Raw genomic sequence first — 22278 nt, forward strand, 5'->3', positions numbered from 1 at the left:
TTTGGAATTAGTGTTCATTAATTGGAAGCAATAAAATGAACCAGCAGAACAAAAGCTTCAAAAAGAAGGAAGCGCCTCTTGCTCATGAGTAAACCTCAAAATGTTTCAGATTCTGAGCTCATTCAGCTGCTCTTCAGATCATATATAGCCCATCTTTTACCAACAAGGCAGGAAAAGAGGGAAGTCTAAATGAACAATGGAATATTAGGGAGGAACAGTGCCTACATGACATGGACAATAAAGAAAAAACATGCCAGTTACCTGAAGATGCATATATGCAGCAGTTTGATAACTCTTGGTAAGCATCCCAAGCTTTGGCGCAATGCTGACCTTTAGGTCCTTTCAGGACCCAGTGGCCCAGTGATGGAGAAAACCCTTTCATTCCAGGCAGCAGTTGGAATGTTATAGAAGTCCTGTGTCCATGATACTTCTGGCTGCATTTTGAGATGAGCTCTCACTTTAATTTTCCTTTTATTTTCAAGAGACCATGGTGGATTAGGTAAACGACATGAGAAGTGGGACTTCTATAACAGTGTTCTGTATTGAGAAGGGTAGAAGAAAGCGTCTCCCTCACCGGGCCCAGGGTTTTATCATCGGTGCAGGAAGGAAAGGCATTAGAGACAAGTACTTAATATTGGTGGAATAAAATCATTCTAGAAAATTGTAAGGTACCCAGGAGGAAGGAGTGATGCTGAAGAAAGAAGTGGTATTTCTAACCCTATTTCTAATATGTTCGAAGACACAAGGGAGCCTAAAACAAGAAGATAATTAAAAGAGCAATCATATGAAGTAATGAAAATGTATGTGGCAAAATTTCAAACATACTTAAGAACAGACAACACTAAAGAGAGGAAATATTTTGTTATTAAGATATAGATATTGGAGTGTTTCGAAATGTTGGAACTAAGGGTAAAGACATCTAGGAAGTATCTGAGAAGTTGGCAAGTTCTGATGGGGTTGTATCCTAGCAAATCCATCACTGCTTAAAAATACCATAACGCAAAAATGCTTTGTGTATATGTGATGACATTTTGCATCCATGTGTATGTGCTTGTATGTAGATATGGGAGACAGATATTTGTTGTCTTCCTCTACCTTATTTTTTTTCAGACAGAACCTCTCATTGAACCTGAAGTTCACCTATTGGCTAGACAGGCTGCTTGCAAGCATACCCCAGATTATAGGTATGCATGGACACACCCAGTTTTTATATTGGTGTGTGGGATCTGAACTTTTGTGCCTATGATTATGCAGCAAATACTAGACCAAATAAACCATTCCCTAGTTCTTCAAAAGCAGATCTTTTTTGTTTACATAACCTACAAAAACTCAAACCATAACCTAACCTATCTTTAATGTGCTAGGTATAGAGGATAGTTATATTAGTCCAAACTTGAGCCAAGTCATCTAACAGTCTGCCTAAAAGGTGCTGGATATATTCTGTAATCTCTTGCATACTATACAGAAAATTCATAATTTGTGTAAGTAAACTTTCACCCTTTCACAATGTAGAAAACTCAAACTGAACCACTGAACAGTAAGCAGGAACTGTTTATTTATATCTTAACCTATATAGTTTTTTTACATAGTATTTTTTATATTTACCTACTCAGGTCCATTTAATTTGGCATGTTTTACATGTATGTTACACATCTTAAATACAGATATACAATCAGGAAGGACAAAACAGGACACATAAAAGAACTTCTAAAAACCTCAGTTCTGACCATGTCCTCTCAGTATCCATCCAACCACAAAGAGAAAAATGAAGAGACCAGACTAGAGCTTCATGGAAGAGAAGACAAAGGGCTGTGTTTTCAGGATAAAGATAATGTGAAGATATGACTTCCCAAAAGCAGCCCACAGAATTTGAGAGGGAAATTCCATCTTTATGAAAATAAGAGTGAGGTGATACCCAAAACCACACAGCACCAGGGGTGTGAGACCAGTGAACACTGATCAGGGCTGCTTCTGGGAAGGAGTAGGAGTTGACACCACAGAGGGTAGGAAGTCCAACAAACAGTTCTCTTCCACTGTGAGTGTGGGAGAGGGCACCACAGGAGAAAACTAGCATCCTGCGCTTGCAAAAGTGGTACACAGAGACTACTGGCTGATTTTCCATGGTCTGGGGTTAAAGTCTAGAAGCAGGTGAGGTTAACCATGGAATTTCATACATGCAGGACATTTAGAGGGAGCTGCTTATTCTGGAAGCAGCAGGGGACCCAAAGAGCCCAGCTTGCCCTCTGCTCAAACACAGTAGCAGAGGGCTTCAGAACCCAGGGCAAAGGTATAGCTATCTACTTAGACAGAGCTCTGCATGACTTCCTGTCTTAATCACTCATCTGACCCTGCAGTGAAGTGACTTCTTCTACTTACAGCAAAGAGCTAGCACAGGAAAAATGAGTTAGAGTCAATTATAAGCAGCATATTAAACATAAAAGAAACAGTAGAGCAGCAGAAAACAAATAGCAAGGAAAGTTCAAGAAAATATGTGATCATTGGGTAGTCAGATATTGTGACCTTTCTTTTTCTATTTTTCTCCTTTCCATCCTTCCATCATTCATTCCCTCCCTTTCTCTCTTTCCTCCCTCCTTCTGTCCTTCATTTCTTTCTTTTTTTCAAACAGACTCTGTCTATGTATCCGAGTTGGTCTTTTTATCCTGCTGCACCAAGCATTCAAATGGTGAAGTAACAGAGATATAATCAAACATTTCATCACTAATGGACAATAACACAAAAGAACAGAGCATAAGAAAACAACCACTGCACTAATAGATTCCAGGGAAAGAAGACGTGAATGTGATGGGAAAAAAATGTGAAAAGCAAGAAATGCCTGTGTTGATTTCATCATTACTGTTGTCAGATCACTGAGGAGACTGAAGTGAGGTTTCATCTAAAAGGGGAAATATTTCTCCCAGATCCTGTCAAGCAGAAAACAATAGAAGAGTAAAAGGGAGCATAATGCAAGATATATAATCCCAAAGGACATGCCCCCAGAAACCTACTTTCTCCAACTAGACCCCACTTTCACACTGCTCCACTACTTTTCAATAGTCTATTTTTTTAAAAAAAAATTTAAGATTTACTTATTTTATATTTATGTGTTTACCTGCTTAATGCACAGAGAGACCGGGAAAAGGTATTGAGTCCCCTGAAACCCATTTCCTCTAACATAAGTGCTCTTAAAAACTACTAAGCCATGGTGGAGGTTTGAGTAGGAATGCCACCCACAGACTCACATGTTTAAATGCTTGGCTGACAGAGTGGCACTATTAGGTGGTAGAGATTTGTTAAAATAGGTGTGGCCATGTTGGAGGAACTGTGTCACTAGGGGAGAACTTAGAGGTTTCAGATGCTCAAGCAGACCTAGTGTGGCATTCTCTCTTCATTCTGCCTAGCAATCTAGACATAGAACTCTTAGCTCCCATCCAGCACTAAACCTCTGAAACTATAAGTCATCACCAGTTAAATGTTTTCCTTTGTAAGGGTTGTTGTGGTCATGGTGTCTCTTCAGAGCAATAAAATTATAACTAATACAGGCATCTAACTCTGAGAGGGTATTCAAATTTCTAACCCAGCATTGGGTTAAATTGCTCACAACCTCAGGGACATCCTAATTTAGTGGTGTCTGGAAAGCCCCTCACAGACACTTGAAGAGATATGTCTTTCTAATCCTCTTGAGTAAAGGTCCTCAGCTGACTTCCATCTCTTTCTGCACAGCTAACACAATGTGCAGTAAATGAAAGCCTCTATGTGTTCTGTGGGTCTGTGGTTGGGTTGAACCTGTAATCGGAAGGGCAGTGGTCCAGCAGTAGTCAAGCTTAGGAGAAGTGACACCCATAAAATTCTGCAGCAAGAAAGTGTAATGTGGGGATTTCATACAAAAATCACACTTTAATTCAAGGAGAAAGGCATCACAAACTGATTTGGAGTGTAGAAAGATAGGAGAACATTGTTTCTATAGGAACTGCTCAAAACATACACTATTGGACAGGCATCAGTAAACCAAATGTTAAAATATAGCCCAGAACCCTCATGTCAAATTGTAGGAGAGGTGAAATATGAGACATGTGGGCTGTACATGTCAAAAGCACAGCTCTACTAGAACTTGTAAGGAGGGACAGTGGTGCCTCTACTATCACTTTTTTCCTGAATTAAAGAATTGGGGAATAAAAAACAGTGTAGTGGGCAGAAAGGCCAACAAAGGAAAGATGAGTATGTGGTTCACAGTGAAGCATATACTGATTTCCAGATATAGAAGATGATGAATTTAAACAGTATTATCATCTTGAAACATAAAGAAGACACTGCCTGCTTAAGTAACATCCATGATGCATATTAGTATCAGAAGCTAAGTCACACTCATCAGCTGGTGGTGATGAAGGAAAACGGGTGATGATGTAAGATTCTGACATCTAAACTACTCATTCTAAGGTGACCAAGCTGTCACCTTAAAAATACAGAATGTCCTTTTATTTCAACACTCAAAATCATAGAAAGATCAGTGGCAACTCAAAATGTCTTCAGTGTCCAAGAAACGGCAACAAAACAAAACCATAAAAAAGCAATAGTTGTTTCATTAAAATGCAGTGAGACATGAGAATGTGTTGGCATAGCCTATAACCCCAATGCTGGGCAAACTGAGAAAGGAGTACTGTGGGTCAGAGACCAGTCTCAGCTGCAGAGAGATCCTATGTCACTAATAAAACAAAAAGCCGACAAGACAAAATAAAGTGAAGTTTGAAAAGCAAAACATTTTGATTGGAACAGTGTCTTATAGAATTAAAGAAAAAGAAGTAGTTATTGAATAGTTAACATAATTCCTATAAAGGAACTTGTGGTGCATAACTACATTATGTTTAAAGTCTATGGGGTTAAAGCGATGGCTCAGCTGTTAAGAGATCTGTGCTACTCTTATAGAGGGCTGGATTCCCAGCACACATATTGAGTAGATAACTACTGCATATAACACTAGCTCAAGAGGATACAATGCCATTTTCTTCCCTCCACTGGCACCCTCTATGCAAATATTCAATCATGCATGTATTCATGCACATAAATTATTTTTAAAGTCTTTTTAAAATCCTTGATAACCAGGGCATGATGGAGCACAACTTTTGTCTCTGTACTAGAAAAGCAGAGGCCACTTGATCTCTGTGGGTTGAAAGCCAGCCTGCTATACATAGTGAGTTTCAGGCCAGCTGAGCGCACATAGTGGGAAAGGGCATGGGTGGCCAAAAGGAGCAGTCAAAATCACCCACTTAGTGAAAATCATTTAGAAAGACAAGATAAGCTTTTGAGCAAAAGGGTCATGTCAACCACAAGTTTACCTTCTTATTTCATTTGATTATTAAAATAATATTGAACCCATGGCTTTGCAAATGCTTACCAAACACTCTATCAATGAGATATGTCCCTAACCATTTTAAAACCATGAGATAGGGCCTCACTATATTGCCTAAGTTAGCCTTGAAGTCATTGTGTAGCCTTGACCATCCAGTCTTTCTGTCTCAGCCTCTGAGAAGCTGGGAGTACAGGTATGAACCACAAGCTCACACCTAGACTAAGTACTTAAATTAAAATGGAAGATTAAACAATGAATGAATCAAAAGTCAGTGAATTACAAAGATGTGTTCTTAAGGCATAGGTGCTAAATTATTCACTCGGAAACATGAGTGAAAACATAATTTAAAAGGCTTCATCATTAGCATGCATGCATCTTTAAAAAGAATAACATGAAAGTTGCTTTCATTCATTTAACCACTCAAGAAATATTTATCAGGAGTCACATAAATGCCAGCCAGTAAGCTATACCTAGAACAAACAGATAAGATGTCTGCCCTGAAGGAACTGATAAAGTTATTACCTTTTATCTGTCTCATACACCACAGGCTGCCTTTTGCCCCGGGCAACCCTCCAGCTCTATGTCTGGGGCTTCCAATAGCAGAGGATTTTCCTGCAGGAGGCAGCCTCCAGCTCCTCCTATTGATCCAGTCCTTGAAATTTAAAGTCTCCAAAAGAAAGGCAACCTTACCTCCTGCTCATTATCCATAGCCTACAACTCCCTGCTATATAGGAAAATGATTATATGCCATCGAATAGTGGGAAATTCTCTTCCTTGATTCTATTTTAGAAGAAGAAGGTCTTAACCTCTCCCTCGGGTAGAGATTATGCAGTTAATAACTCTATTTTACCAGGTTGTTGTAACTATTAAATAATATGGATTTATTGATTAAATGGATGTGTATGCTTTCATTCAAATCCATTCAAATGAAACTTTTACGGTAGAAGCTAAGATCACTGGGTAAGTGAAAGTGTTTGCCACACACACAAGCAATGAGGAGCTGAGTTTGAATGTCCAGATTCAATGAGAGACCCCATAGCATAATTGTTTGTAATCACAGTACTCCTGTTGGGCAAGGTGAAACAGAGGCAGGGACTTGGGGGACAGCTAGCCTGCCCATTTTTTTTTTTTCTGGTATTAACAACTTACTGCCAACCATTTTAGCAATTAAGCCAGATCTTGTTAACAAAGAATGACGTGTGTTTTTTCCCCCACATATACTGTTGGAAAGCCTAAATATTCATCCAACTATGACATGACTAGATATATAACTTAGCTAGTTTTATGTAGAGATCAACTATGTCAATAGCACACACCTTAAATAATAATTTTTATAACTACCTTATTATAAGAAAACATCTATGTATTAGCAATTCTTTAAGTTTTAGCCCACTATCCAGTTACATTGTAATTGCCAACTATATTTTATCAAAGTGCCTTTGTGCTGGTGGCTCTCTGAGAGTTCTAAGCCTCCTGATCTATAGAATGAGTTCCAGGATAGGTTCCAAAGGTAGAGAGAAACCCTGTCTGGAAAAAACAAAATAAATAAATAAATACATGTGACATTGCTATATTGTGACTACTGGCCTAGCAACACCATTTTAAAGATGTATTTTATGATTTTAAAGGTTTTATTGATTTTTGTTTAGTACACAAATTCAATAGATTCCATTATAACAATTGATATATGAATGCAATAGGACTTCACTCATATTTACCTACTCATTTCCCTCTCTTGTTTCTCCTTCCAACTCCCATTGGGCTTCCTTCTTCTAAAATATTCCCTCCTCTGTTTTCATGTAACATACTTACAAATTCACGCATGCATATATACATACATACATTCATACATACATACATACGTCTGTATATGACAAAATATGTGTTGTTTCTCTTTGTTTCTTCTTTTGAACTCTTGTCTCTGGTCCTCCTTCCTTTTAGTCCCCTTTTCACCCCCTTTGTGTCTCTTTGATTTTCACATCATGGCTGCACACACATGCAGGTGAACTTATTTTTCTCAGTAAGATGATGATGCTTGCCTGAGTAGGCAACAGACAGTATGTTCTTATGCCTATGTGTTATTAAGACATATAAAATGCTAATAATAGGTTGAGACACTTTTTAGGACTTGGTGGAGAAAACAGCAGATTTTAAAATATTGGCTATTTTGACACCATTTCTTGAAACTAGGAGTTATTTTTCAAGGTCAGTAAATGATAAGCAACTCCTATTTTAATCTAGATTTCCATTTGCAGTCACAACAACTATCCAGTTCTTGGTTTATAGCTCTCTGCCAGATGCCAATCTTTCTGCAAAGAAAAAGAATGTGATTAAAGAGCTCTTGTCTCTGGATTAGAAACTGGCTCTGACCACTGCTATAGCACACTGAAGGGTTTTATAAATAATTTATGAACCACTGAGCTCTGTTTGAGGGAGATATTTACCTTTTCTCCATCTGTGTGCCACACCTCATTCATCAAAAGCAAACTCAGCACATGCATTTCTTCCTGGAGATGGGTAAAGCTATATATTACACACACAAATAAACACATCAGCTTGGTTCTGTAGCTGTCCAAAGTTCACTCATGTTTATTCTAGGGGCAATCTCTTTTGACCATGAACCCTGACTACTTGAAACCTTGAAACATTAAAAAAAAAAAAAAAAAAAGGTTGGGATTCTTTTATATAAGTGATAAATACTACCCCAGAAGGCAGAATTGAGGAAAGGTTTGGATTCTATCAGTATTGCCTAAGAATTTTAACTACGTCAATATAACCCCAAAGGTTTCTTTAAACACTAGATCTTTTCATATGCACTTTAAAACCTGTAGGGTGTTGAGACTTGTTGGGAATATCTCTCATAATAAAGTCTCTCAAGGAAAATTTGGTTGCACATACATTGATTTTTTTTTTCTAATGTATATAGAACTATAAAGATTTATTTTTACAGCCAGACATGTTGAAATAGAGTCCAAAGCTTGAACAGAAGACATGGCAATCAGGATCTACTTACACATTATTCACAATTATTTCATGTTTCTTACATACATCACTTTGCTCTTCCTAGAAGGTTAAATGGTAGCATAGCTCACTCTTTTCCATGCTTTGAAAATGTTGCTCTTCATTTATGAATTACTTCTCACATTGTTGTACATTAAAAATTCTTAATGTTTAAAATAACAAAGTTATCTTTTTGTTCCACAGACAGAAACATTCTTTTATTTATTTTTAAAAACAGAGATACTTTAAAATTTAAAATAGAAATGAAACATGCTTAATGTTTAATTACACCCAATGAAGAATGAACCATATCTCTGGCTCTAACATGTAATTTTCTGACAAATAAGATTGTCAGGGGCTGGTGAGATGATTCAGTGGGATAAGACACTTGGCAACAAGTTTGACAAGCAGAGTTTGATTCCCAGGCCCCACATGGTAGAAAGAGAGAATGAACTCCTGCAAGCTGTCCCCTGAGCCACATCTATATGTCATGTACTCACACATCTGTACTCATCTCTTTCATCAGTCTTTGTTTTTCTTGCTCCCCAAATACTAAATAAAATAAACAAGTAGTATGCCATTCTAGTGTTGTGTCTTCCATAGTTGTTTATGTAATCTAGTTAACTTTGTATGATGTACTAATGTTACCAGCTTATCTTAAATTTTTTTAATTTAATTTATTATTTTACATGTCCATCCCAGTTCCCTCTCCCTCCGTGCCTCCCTCCATCCCTCCCTCCCTCCCTCTATCCCTCCCTCCTTCCCTCTCTGCCTTATTTTACCCTCTCTGCCCTCTCACATGCACCCTAACCACCCTCCCCTCCCATCCCCACACCCCAATTCCATATGTAGGGGAATGCCATCCAGTTGGGGTCATGTAGATCTGACAGGTCATGTGAAGTAGGTACTAGGGCTTCTCTCCTGTCTCTAGGTTAAGGCAGTTATCCCTCCATGGGGGATGTGTTCGCAAGGTCCTTTTGTGCACCAGAGATACACCCTGGCTACACTGTCTGAGATCCCTTAGACTGCTCAGTCCTTCTGGCTGAGACCCATATTCAGGGAGTCTGAGTCATTCCCATGCTGGCTTTCCAGCTATCAGTCTGGTGGCCCATTAGCTCCTCCTTGTTCAGGCAAGCTGTCTCTATGTGTTTCTGCAGCCTGGTCTTGTCCTCTCCATCTGCAGAGCAAACACCCATACATAAACACTGAGTCGAACTAGAACCCAAAGTTCATCTTAAACCTAACTTCACTGATGACTTCTGCCAACAAGACTAGTACTCTTAGAAATCTCGAAAGTTAATTTTCTCTTAAAGAATTATTTGAACATAATGCTACTTAAAAAAATACAATTGATCTTCTATGTAACTTTAAAACACATAATACTTTATATTTATGAAAGTGGATATGAATAATTTTCCAAAAGAACCCTAAAAATATGGGGTTTTATAACTTTTTTCTAAAGCAAGAATTACTTTTATAATTGCAAGGAAATTAGAGTTGTATTTATTTACACATTTTCTTATCGCATTAACACTCTCCAAAACTCATCTGAGAAGGAAGCTTACTTTATCACATTTGATCTGTTTTAATAACTTGGTTACTCCTCTACCTTTCATTAATTTTCTCTGTCTCAACTTGAAATGTTGTGGGCAGAATGAGTATCTGATAAGGCAAATCTTATTTCCTCACTCTAGGCTTTAAAGCCCACAAACACCAATGCTAATAGCAAGTCATATGTGAACCAAACACACATTCATACCATATCAATTATGGGTGTAAAATAAAATATTAAATTTTTCATTTTATTAGAAAGTGAAACAAATTACTGGTATTTATTGGACACAGAAATATAACAAAATATTTCTCAGATTTGTAAATATAAATACAAACATTAAAAAAATTATCAAATAAGTACATAATAAAAAGAATATGTAGATAATAATCATAAATGATATAGTTGAGCTGCCTGGACTATCCAGAAAGTATATGCCACTTTCCTCCTCCTTCAATTCCACACAAAGAATGTGACATGGTAGAAATATCAGTTTATGTGATGTCTTAATTGCACATTGTACTCTTTCAAGCATCTCTACATTTGCTCCTGTTCTCTTCTATTTGAAAGGTTCCTTACACTTGCCATCATTTAGAACACTCTATCTATTCACAACCGCATTCACTAGCCATCTTCATCAGCATTAAGGGACTCTTCCCTGTGTTTACTGAGTTTCTGTTGAGTCTTGTCATCAGATGTGTTCTATAACAAACAATATTTATGAGTTCTATGTGCTTATAAGTCTGCCTCTTCTATTTATTGGATGCATTCTAAGATCAGGAATCATGTTTGATTTATCTTCTGCTTGCATAACCTTGCAAAGTATCTGATAGAAGGTTAAGACCCAGCAAATGCTTATTGAAGTAGTATTGTCAACAGGGCCAGTATATACAACTATTTTTAAAAAAACTGTGCTATGAAATACACATGGGAGAAACAAAAATTATGTGCTTTGGTTCTCTGTTTTGCAAGCAATGAAGAAGCGTTGTCAGCTGCAGAAGGCCTGAGGTTTTACTCCACTCCCAGGCTAGCACAAGAATCATTATCATTTCGTAGCTATTGGCAAAGAACACAAGATGTCTCGGTCAACAAAGGACTCCATTACTCATGACAAATCCACAGCATGAGTCATATGTTCACATAAGCTTCCCATGTTTCATGAGTCCCTGTGAGAAATGTGGGGTAGCCCAAATAGATGCTAGGCCCAAAATGGTCTTGGTAGGTAATTCAAATATTGATAATAGACTGCAAAGTAAATGTGCTCAAACTTTTCCTGTAAAGAAGACATTATCTTCATTTTCTTAGACAAAAAAAAAACAAAAAACAAAAAACAAAAAAAAAACCTCTAACTCAGAAGTCACTATTTCTAATTCCCAAGAATATTTACAATAAAATTAATATTTGAGAAAATAATCCAAAACAGAAGCTACTCATATCTGTTCATATAGCATGTGGGAGCTTGTATATTCACTTTCAAGACACAAGTTCCTAAGGTGTTCTAAATGGCATAAACAATCCTAGAGCAGGTGGATTGGCCATATCTATGAGATGCTGCTTTTAAAGCAAACTCATTTCATTCTTCAATTTATTTTCTTAATATTTTCATTTATTTATTGGGGAGTAAGTACATAAGCCACAGTTTGCCTGTGTAGATCAGACTGTAATTTTCCAGAGTCAGTTCTCTCCAATATATGAGTTTCAGGGATTGAATGCAGGTCATTAGTCTTGACAGCAAGCACATTTATCTACTGAACGATCTAATCTACTTTCATTATTCACTTTAACTGGAATTTCATTAACTTTAAATATTACCTTCCCTGCATTCAAAAATTAAATTTGAGGTATTAAAATTAAATAAATTTCATAATTAGAAATTTTTTGCTCTCCCCAATATAGATTATTTAATACCAATATTATTTGTGTGTGCATTTCTATATAGTCTTATCTGGCATGAAATTCACAGAGATCCACCTGCTTTTTCTTCTCAGCACTGGGATTAAAGGCATACATTAGCAGGATTAACTCTGTGGGGGGGGGAGTGTGTGGGTGTGGGTGTGGGTTTTGATCTTTGAGAACAGGAATCCTTGGGTTTCTCATCATGAATAGATATAATTTTACTAATATTTTATTTGTTTTTAGTCTCAGAAATATATATATGTATATATATATATATATATTACATAATTTATCTTGATCATAAACATTTTCCACTACCCCTCCAATGGAAATGAATGTCTTTGATGCAAACATTCTATTTTTTTGGAATTTCATATATGAATACAATATTCACATAATTTATACCCCTTCTTCTTCCTTCTTAGACTCTTCCTGTACTCACCCCTCCCTCTTAATTTCATAGCTTCTTCTATCACTATCATTTCATGTACAGATTCTCTTCTTTTTCACTCTCTCACATATACACACACACACACACACACACACAATTTTGCTATTATGCACATGTATTTGAAGTTGACTGCTTGAGACTGGATAACCTATCAGAATTGTTTGTCCCAGGAAAAGACTGATTCTCTGGATTCAGCAGTCATTAATTGCCTGTAGTTCTTCATATAGTGGTGGGACATTGCCTTTATCACAATGGCATGTCAACTGTTGTCATTATGCAGTATTTCTTTAGACAACCATATTGCTGAGATTTAATGAAAGCAATAAATTTGTCACATCTAAAAGACCCTGTCTTGAGCAGGCATCTTAGTCCTCTGGGTCTTACAATCTTTGTCCTTCCACTTCATGGTTTTCCCTGAGACTTAGGTATAGGCACTGGATTCTCAGTGTATATACAGTAAGAAGTCAGGACACAAACTAAAATATTCAAAAATTATCTCATTTATACCCAATTATTTTTATAATTCAATTAAACTGATTTTGTCTACTTCAACTTTAAATTTATTAAACCTAACATCTCATTATAAATATTTTATTTTCAATCAAGTTCAGGTCCTAGGTTAAAATGTGCCCAACAACAAATACTATCAACAGATCCATTCATTCCTTTTGCTAAACTGGGTCCCTTCCTGCCCAACACATTGACGAGTGTCATGGAAATGTTTAGGAAATAATCTCTTAAATCATGTTTCTGTTGCCACAAGTTAATCCAATAAGCTTCTCCTTGAAATATCTAGATCAAAAGATGATTTTTCTTATTTTTGTAAAAATATGTTCTTTCTATGGTATCTTACTATTTATTCCATAAGAATATCACTATGTAGCATGTTGAAATCATTAAATGCAAGCTTTCTACACACATGAATGTTAAATACTTCCTCACCTAGATGTTTGTATCTGTGGTTTTGATTTGGACACATCATTGATCAACATCACTGGACATATTTTTACCTCTTGTAAAAATCTGTGATTTTCCCCTTTAATCACTCTGGGCTATTGACATTAGAAAGCTAGAAGTGATTCTATAGAAAGTATCTGCTTTAGCTCAACAGCTGAAGCAAATTTATTGAAGAATGAAATGATCTTTGCATTCTTGGCTCATTGTCTTACATGAAGGATGGCTACGAAAGTATTGGAGAAAAATTCTGGGCTCTACACCACAATAAAATGAAAACTATTCCCTTTTATAAAAGAAATCCAGGCTTACTGTGTAATTTTCTTTGTTTTGATGACTATTGGCGCCATTAAATTGATGGTTAGACCTAACAGACTACTGCTATTTGAAAACAGAATAGTCAAAATCTTTGTGTTCAGCTGGTGGTCATAGAAGACCAGACAAAACAGAGGATTATATAGTGGGCAGTGGTCATTTCAGGGTCTTTGCTCATCTACCCAATAATGGAAAAACATGTGTTTGCCAGCATTGCCTGAGAAAAGCTGCATTGCAGAGACCATGATCCTCCTCAAAATCATGCATCTGGATCATCCCTCATCCTCTGAAGGAACATGTGTATCATTTACCTCTTGCCTGTTATCTCAGAATCAACACTTGTAGAGCAACTCTATGCCCTATATCCCACATGCAATCGTGTCAGAACTGCAAAGAGATTTGGGTTTGAAATTCTGCGTGGATATCATTCCAGTCTAATCTATATGATACGAAAAGCTAAGATCAAGAAGTCTAATATGAAAAACCCAGAAGAGCCAGAATCATCATAAACAGATAAGAAGGAAGAAGAGGGGCTTGTTGCAGAAGGCCAAGACCATCACAACTCCATTTTCTGAGCCAAAGAGACTTGAGAGGGGATTTCTCCATGGCAATTCTGGCTAAGGGTATGGACTGGTATATAGATAGAGAGACTCATTTAGTTTGCTGCTTACTCACAGGACAGAATAAAAAAAGAAAGAAAGCACCGTTTAATGCAGACAATAGAAATGAAACCTCCCTGCTATTGTCTGACTTTAGTTTTTCAGCTTTCATCATATTTGAAGAAGTCAAACAGTGGAGGCAACAAGAAATGCAGATCAGGGGTATAAACCTAGAGTGTTCCTTATCAGTGCCCATGCAACAGTCTTTGGGTGAAATAAATCAATTTTTCCATGAATGCCTGAGAGGAGAAATGTCTGACATGATAACCTTGTTTGCTTCCCACCCACTGAGCAAAGATTTAAGATTGTCAAAATTAAGAAGGATAAAGGAAAAAGCATTAGCTAAAAGAGAACTGGAATAAGAAAGAAAGAAAGAAAGAAAGAAAGAAAGAAAGAAAGAAAGAAAGACACAAAGGAAGAAAGAAAGAAAGAAAGAAAGAAAGAAAGAAAAAATAGGCTCAAGATAAAAAAAAGTAAAACAAAAAGATTTGTGATGCATATTTATTCCTGGAATGGTTTTTAAAAAAAGTAAGAAGAGCCAAATGCCTTAGAAATCATGTGTGATCTAGACTGCCTATCCATGTGGGATTTAATTTCCACCTGCCTGGTCTCTGAACCCCACCACCGGTACTCTCCTGGAGTTCCGGGCCACTGCCTATCTTGCAAGACCACTCTGAGCTCCTGCTGGCAGGATCCTTGACCCCCATCAAAGGGCCTTTGCTAAAGAGGCCTCAGCTGGAGATTGCTAGCCCAGGCTAGATCTGCCTATAAGCACAAGGAACATCCTGAGTCCCAGGCTTCAGAATCTTCATCCCCCATTGCCAGTCTTCTACTGGAGCCTGATCGCTGACCCCCATCGCTGGGTCCCTGCCTGTGGAAAGACCTCCTAGAGAGCTTAGACCACTCAGAGCTGCCCCACTTAAGCATACCAGAGAAGTACCATAGAGAGGGGGGTAGACCCCACCAACACCTACTGGAAGAAGCTATGTGAAGACAGCAATACAAGAAAACACCTAACAACAGAAAGACAAGCAAAACACCACCAGAATCTAGGGAATCTACAGCAACTAAAATGGAACACAACAAAGCAGATGAAGCAGAAGGGAAGGACTTAAAAATTATCGTCATAAAAATGATAGAGGCCCTCAAAGATGTGAGAAAAATCCCTTAAAGAAATGGAGGAAAAAACAAACAAAAAATTGGAAGAAATGAACAAATTTCTTAAAGAAAGTACAGAAAGCCAAGAAAAAACTATTAAGCAGGTGAAGAAAATGATTCAATACTTGAAAAATGATAGAGAAAATAGAAATAACACAAACCAAATGAATGCTGGAAATAGAAAAACTGAGCAAATGATCCAGAACTACAGAACCAAGCATAACCAACAGAATTTAAGAGATGGAAGAGAGAATCTCAGGCGTGGAAGATAAACTAGAGGAAATAGATTCATCGACCAAAGATATCCAACAAATCCTTAACACAAAACATCCAGGAAATGTGGGGCACCATGAAAAGGTCAAACCTAAGAATAATAGGCATAGAGGAAGGTGAGGAAGCCCAGCTCAAAGGTGCCGAAAACATATTCAACAAAATCATCGAGGAAAACTTTCCCAATCTGAAGAAAGACATGCCCATGAAAGTACAAAGAGCATACCGAACACGAAATAAGCTGGACCAAAGAAAAAAGACCCCTCAACATATAATAATTGAAACACTTAACATAAAGAATAAAGTAAGAATATTAAGAGCAGTGAAGGAAAAACGACAGGTAACATAGAAAGGCAGACCTATCAAAGTTACCCCTGCCTTCTCCATGGAAACCCTCAAGACCAGAAGGTCCTGGATAGATGTTCCACAAGTACTAAAAGTACATGGATGCCAGCCCAGGCTACTATAACCACCAAACTCTCAATCACTATAGATGGATAACACAAGATATTTAGTGACAAAACCAGGTTTTCCCAACACATATCTACAAATCCAGCCCTACAGAAAGTATTGGAAGGAAAACTACAAACCAAGGGAGTTAACTACACTCACAAAAATGTAGGCAACAGATAAACCCACTACACCAGAAACCAAGTATAAAGCAGGACAAATATATTCACAATATCACTGTCAACAACAAATCTAAAACAAACAAGCATTGACAATTAATGGCCTTTACTCATCCTCAATATTAATGCTCTTAACTCACCTATAAAAAGACACAGGCTAACACAATGGAAATGAAAACAGAATCCATCCTTCTGCTGCATATAAGAAATACATCTAAGCTTCAAAGACAGACATTACCTCAGGGTAAAGGGTTGAGAATAGATCTTCCAATCAAGTGGACCCAAAAAGCAAGCAGGCTATGCTAATAACTAACAAGTTAGACTTCTAACCAAAATTAATCAAAAGATATGGAGATGGTCATCTTGTATTCATCACAGAACATTTCTGAACATATATGCCCCAAATACATAGGCACTCACATTAGTAAAACAAATACTACTAAAACTCAAACTTCACATAAAACCTCACACACGTATAGTGAGAGACTTCAATACACCACTCTCACCACTAGACAGGACCACAAATCAGAAACTCAACAAAGAAACACAAGTACTAACAGAAGTTATGTCTCAACTGGGTTTAACAGACACCTATAGAACATTCCATTCAAACACAAAAGAATATACCTTCTGCTCTGCTCCACATGGAACCTTCTCTAAAATTGACCACATACTAGGTGGCATAACAAACCTCAACAGATATAAGAGAATTGGAATACTCCCCTATATCTTAGCAGGTCACCATGCTTTAAAATTGGAATTCAACAACACAAATAGCAGAAACCCTACAAACTCATGGAAACTAAACAATATGTAATTGCACCACACCTGGGTCAAAGAAGAAATAAAAAAAGAAATTATGGACTTTCTAAAATTCAACGAGAATGAGGACACAACATACCCGAACTTATGGGACACCTTGAAAGCAGCGTTATGAGGAAAGTTCATTTCATTAAGTTCCCATATGAACAAAACAGATATGATAGTCACATAAGAGAATTAACTGCACAAATGAAAGCCTTAGAACCAAAAGAAGCAAACTCACCCAGGAGGAGTAGACACCAGGAAATAATCACTTTGAGGGTTGAAATCAACAAAATGGAAACCAGGAAAACAATACAAAAAAATCAATACAACAAAGAGTTGGGTTTTTTTTTTTTTTTTTTTTGAGAAAATCAACAAGATAGATAAACCTCTATCCAAACTAACGAAAAAGCCAAGAGAGAACATGCAAATTAACAAAATCAGAAATGAAAAGAGGAACATAACAACGGATACAGAGGAAACCCAGAAAATTTTCAGGTCATACTTTGAGAACCTGGATTCCACAAAATTTGAAAATTCAAGGGAAATGAATAAATTTCTGGATAACTATCACTTACCAAAATTAAATCAAGAACAGACAAACAACTTAAATAGACCTATAACTTGCAATGAAATCGAAAGCCTTCCAACCAAAACAAGCCCAGGACCAGGTGGATTCAGTACACAATTCTACCAGAAATTCAAGGAAGAACTAATACTAATACTCCTCAAATTATTCCACACAATAGAAACAGAAGTTCCATTACCAAACTCTTTCTACAAGGCCATTATTATGGTACCCAAGCTGCACAATGACACAACTAAGAAAGAAAACTACAGACCAATATCCCTGATGAATATTGATGGAAAAATACTCAATAAAATACTGGCAAAACGAATCCAAGAATACATCAGAGAATTCATCCACCATGACCAAGTAGGTTTAACATACAAAAATCTATCAACGTGATCCACCATATAAACAAACTGAAAAACAAAAGCCATATAATCATCTCCCTAGATGCTGAAAAAAGCCTTCGACAAAATTCAACACCCTTTCATGATAAAGGTCTTGGAGAGATCAGGGAAGACAGGAACATACATAAACATAATAAGAGCAATATACAGCAAACCAACAGCCAACTTCAAACTGAATGGAGAGAAGCTTAAGGCAATTCCTCTAAAATCAGGAACAAGACAAGTCTGCTATCTATCTCCATAACTCTAGCTAAAGCTATAAGACAACAAAAGGAGATCAAGGGGATCCAAATTGGAAAGGAAGAAGTCAAACTCTCTCTATTTGCAGATGATATGATAGTTTACATAAGCGACCCAATAAACTCTACCAGGGAACTCCTACAGCTGACAAACACCTCCAGCATACTAGCAGGATAAAAGATATACTCAAAAGAAAAATCAGTAGTCCTACTTTATTCAGACAACGAAGAGGCTGAGAAAGAAATCAGAGAAACATTGCCCTTTACAATAGCCACAAACAACAGTATCTTGAGGTAACACTTACCAAACACGTGAAAGACCTATATAATAAGAACTTTGTAATTTTAAAGAAAGAAATTAAAGAAGATACCAGAAAATGGAAAGATCTCCTATGTTCTTAGATAGGTAGGATAAATATAGTAAAAATGGCAATCTTGCCAAAAGCAATCTACAGATTCAATTCAATCCTCATTAAAATCCCACTATAATTCTTCACTGACCTTGAAAGGATAATAATCAACTTTATATGGAAAAACAAAAGACCCAGAATAGCCAAAACATCCCTGTACAACAAAAGAACTTCAGGAGGCATCACCATCCCTGACTTTAAACTCTACTACAGAGCTATAGTTCTGAAAACAGCCTGGTATTGGCATAAAAATAGACAGGTAGACCAATGGAATCGAATTGAAAATCCTGATATAAACCCACACACCTATGTACACCTGATTTTTGACAAAACAGCAAAAAGAATACAATGGGGGGAGAAAAGCATCTTCAACAAATGGTGCTGGCACAATTGGATGATTGTGTGTAGAAGACTGAAGATAGACCCATGTCTGTCGCCATGCACAAAACTCAAGTCCAAATGGATCAAAGACCTCAACATCAATCCAGTCACATTTAACCTTTTAGAAGAAAAAATAGGAGGTACCTTGAACAAATTGGTATAGGAGACCACTTCCTGAACATAACTCCAGGAACACAGACACTGAGATCAACAATTAATAAATGGGACATCATCAAACTTAGATGCTTCTGTAAGGCAAAGGACACAGTGGACAAGACCAAATGGCTGCCCACAGACTGGGAAAAGATTTTCACCAACCCTATATCCGACAAAGGGCTAATCTCCAAAATATACAAAGAACTCAAGAAACTAGTCAACAAAACACCAAATAACCCTATTAAAAAATGGGGTATAGAACTGAAGAAAGAATTCTCAATAGAGGAAATCAAAAAGGCTGAAAGACACTTGAGAAAGTGCTCAACATCCTTAGCTATCAGGGAAATGCAAATCAAAACAACTTTGAGATACCATCTTACTCCTGCCAGAATGGCTAAAATTACAAACACCAATGATGACTCATGTTGGAGAGGTTGTGGAGAAAGTGGAACACTCCTTCACTGCTGGTGGGAGTGCAAACACCTACAGCCATTTTGGAGATCAATATGGCGGTTCCTCAGGAAAATGGGAATTAGTTTACCACAGGACCAGGCAATTCCCCTCTTAGGAATATACCCAAATGATCCACATCCATGCAACAAAGTCATGTGCTCAACTATGTTCATATCACTATTAAATTTAATAGCAAGAAGCTGGAAGCAACCTAGATTCCCCTCAACTGAAGAATGGATAAAGAAGCTGTGGCACATCTACACAATGGAATCCTACTCTGCAGGAAAAAAAAAATGGAATCTTGAAAATTACAGGCAATTGGATGACACTTGAAGAAACCATCCTGAATGAGGTAACCCAGTCACAAAAAAGAGGAACATGGTATGTACTTGCTCATATATGGATTTTAGACCTAGAGTAAAAGACCACTAGCCTATAATTCACACCACCAGAGGAACTAGGATACAAGGTGTATTCTAAGAGATTCACATAAAGTCCTTCACAGAAGGGGGAAGTGACAAGTCCTCCAGAGCACAGGGGAAGTGGGGGGCAGTGAATGGAGAGAGAAGTAGGAGCAAGAGAAAGGAGGAGAGTAAAGCACATGCGACCAGGAAGATTGAGTCAGGGTAGGAATTAAGGACAGGAGAGAGAAAGATCATAAAAGAGGGAGCCATTATTGGTTTGAAGAGAAAACTGAACTTAAAGAAATGTCTAGAGACCTACAAGACTGCTGCCAACTAACAAATTGAGCAACCGTGGAAAGGCTACCATAAATGCCCTTCCCGGATGGTGAAATCAACAACTAACTTATCCACCATCATGGAGCCATCGTCTAGTACCTGTTAGAAACAGAAGCAAACACCCACAACTAAACAGTGAGTCGAACTAGAATCCAGATACAGAGAGAGAGGACAAGACCAGGTTGCAGAAACAAATAGAGACAGCTGACCTGAACAAGGAGGAGATAATGCCCCCCCCAGACTGATAGCTGGGAATCCAGCATGGGACTGACTCAGGCCCCCCTGAATATGGGTCTCAGCTAGAAGGACTGAGCAGTGTAAGGGACCTCAGACAGTGGAACCAGGATGTATTCCTGGTGCACAAAAGGACCTTGCGGACATATCCCCATGAAGGATACTGCCTTAACCTAGAGACAGGAGAAAAGTCCTTGTCCCTACTTCAAATAACTTGACAGATTTACATGACCCCACCTGGATGGCATTGCCCCATATGTGGAATTGGGTTGGGGCTTGGGAGGGGATGGTGGTCAGGGTGCATGTGTGTGTGGGGGGGGAAAGGGTAAGAGGGAAGGAGGGATGGAGGGAGGGAGTGAGAGGGAACTGGGATCGACATGTAAAATAAAAAAAAATATGTGTGACTATAATTCCAGCACTTGGGATGTACAGGCAGGGGGATTATGAGCTTCAGAGAAACCTGGAATACTTCGGGACATGTATTAAAAGAAACAGAAAGCTAAACAAAGTATGAAGGAAAAAATAAACCATATCCTGAGAATGGCTAAGAACTTGTCTTGGGTTCTACAATAAGCCTCTCTGCCCAAATATCTTTGTAGCATGCTTGTTTGGAGTTTTTGAGTAAATCACATAGGAGTATTAATGGTGCATACAGTAGATCTGTTTTGTTCGTTTGTTCGTTCATTATTTAGTTAGTTAGTTAGTTGGTTGGTTTTGCGGAGCTCCATACAGTGTCTAGCCTCCTTTATGTTCCAATAAGAAGTATACTAATCACCCTTTGGAATGTGTCCTCACTGGTATTTTTTTATTTATTATTTATTTATTATTTGTTAATTGCCATTCCAACTGGAGAGATATGAAATTTAAACATAGCTTTAATTTACATTTCCTTGGCTGCTAATGATACTGAATATGTTTGCATATGTTTATTGGCCATTGTACAAACTTAACTTTGAATTAAATTTGGTCACCACACTTTCACTCTAGCCAAAAATTTCACAGTCCATAGACTCAGCTATGTTTCCCATGTGGTATCAAGACATACAGTTCATAAATTTAAGAAGCACCAAGCCAGACTGTCTCTTATCTGTCATTATAATTATCCCTTTATATTTATTCCCTATTCCATTTTTCACTTTTGTGTGTCACACTGTCTAAACCACAACACTGAAAAATACACTCTGTGCCTCTACCTTGTCAACTTTTAAGAAGTTGGAAATTTAAAATATAGTAAACTTGTTGATTTACATTATCTTAACTATGAGAAAATGAACTACAATGTGGGACCACCCAACAATAGCCAATGCCCCATTTATTCTATCCTCCATTTCTACATCTTCCCTCTTCAAAGCTCCACCATATATACAGTTCTTTCCATAATAATAGCTGTGATCCGTATCTTACTGTGAACTTTCATAAACTTTCACTTCTACAAAGACAACTTACCTGCAAATTCTGCTTTTCCTTCTTTTAATCTACATGAACTGTTCAGTGATCTATTTCATGTTACTATAAAAATATTTGAGATTAAATGCTTTGTGAGATGTCTATTTGGATCACATGTCTGAAACTCTGCCCTCTTTATAGGACCATGAAATTCCCTCCTCCAAAGCAGTTCTGTCTAAAGAACCATCACAATCACTTATTTACACAAG

Source organism: Phodopus roborovskii, unplaced genomic scaffold (genome assembly GCF_943737965.1).
Source record: "Phodopus roborovskii unplaced genomic scaffold, PHOROB, whole genome shotgun sequence".
Lineage (NCBI taxonomy): Eukaryota > Metazoa > Chordata > Mammalia > Rodentia > Cricetidae > Phodopus > Phodopus roborovskii.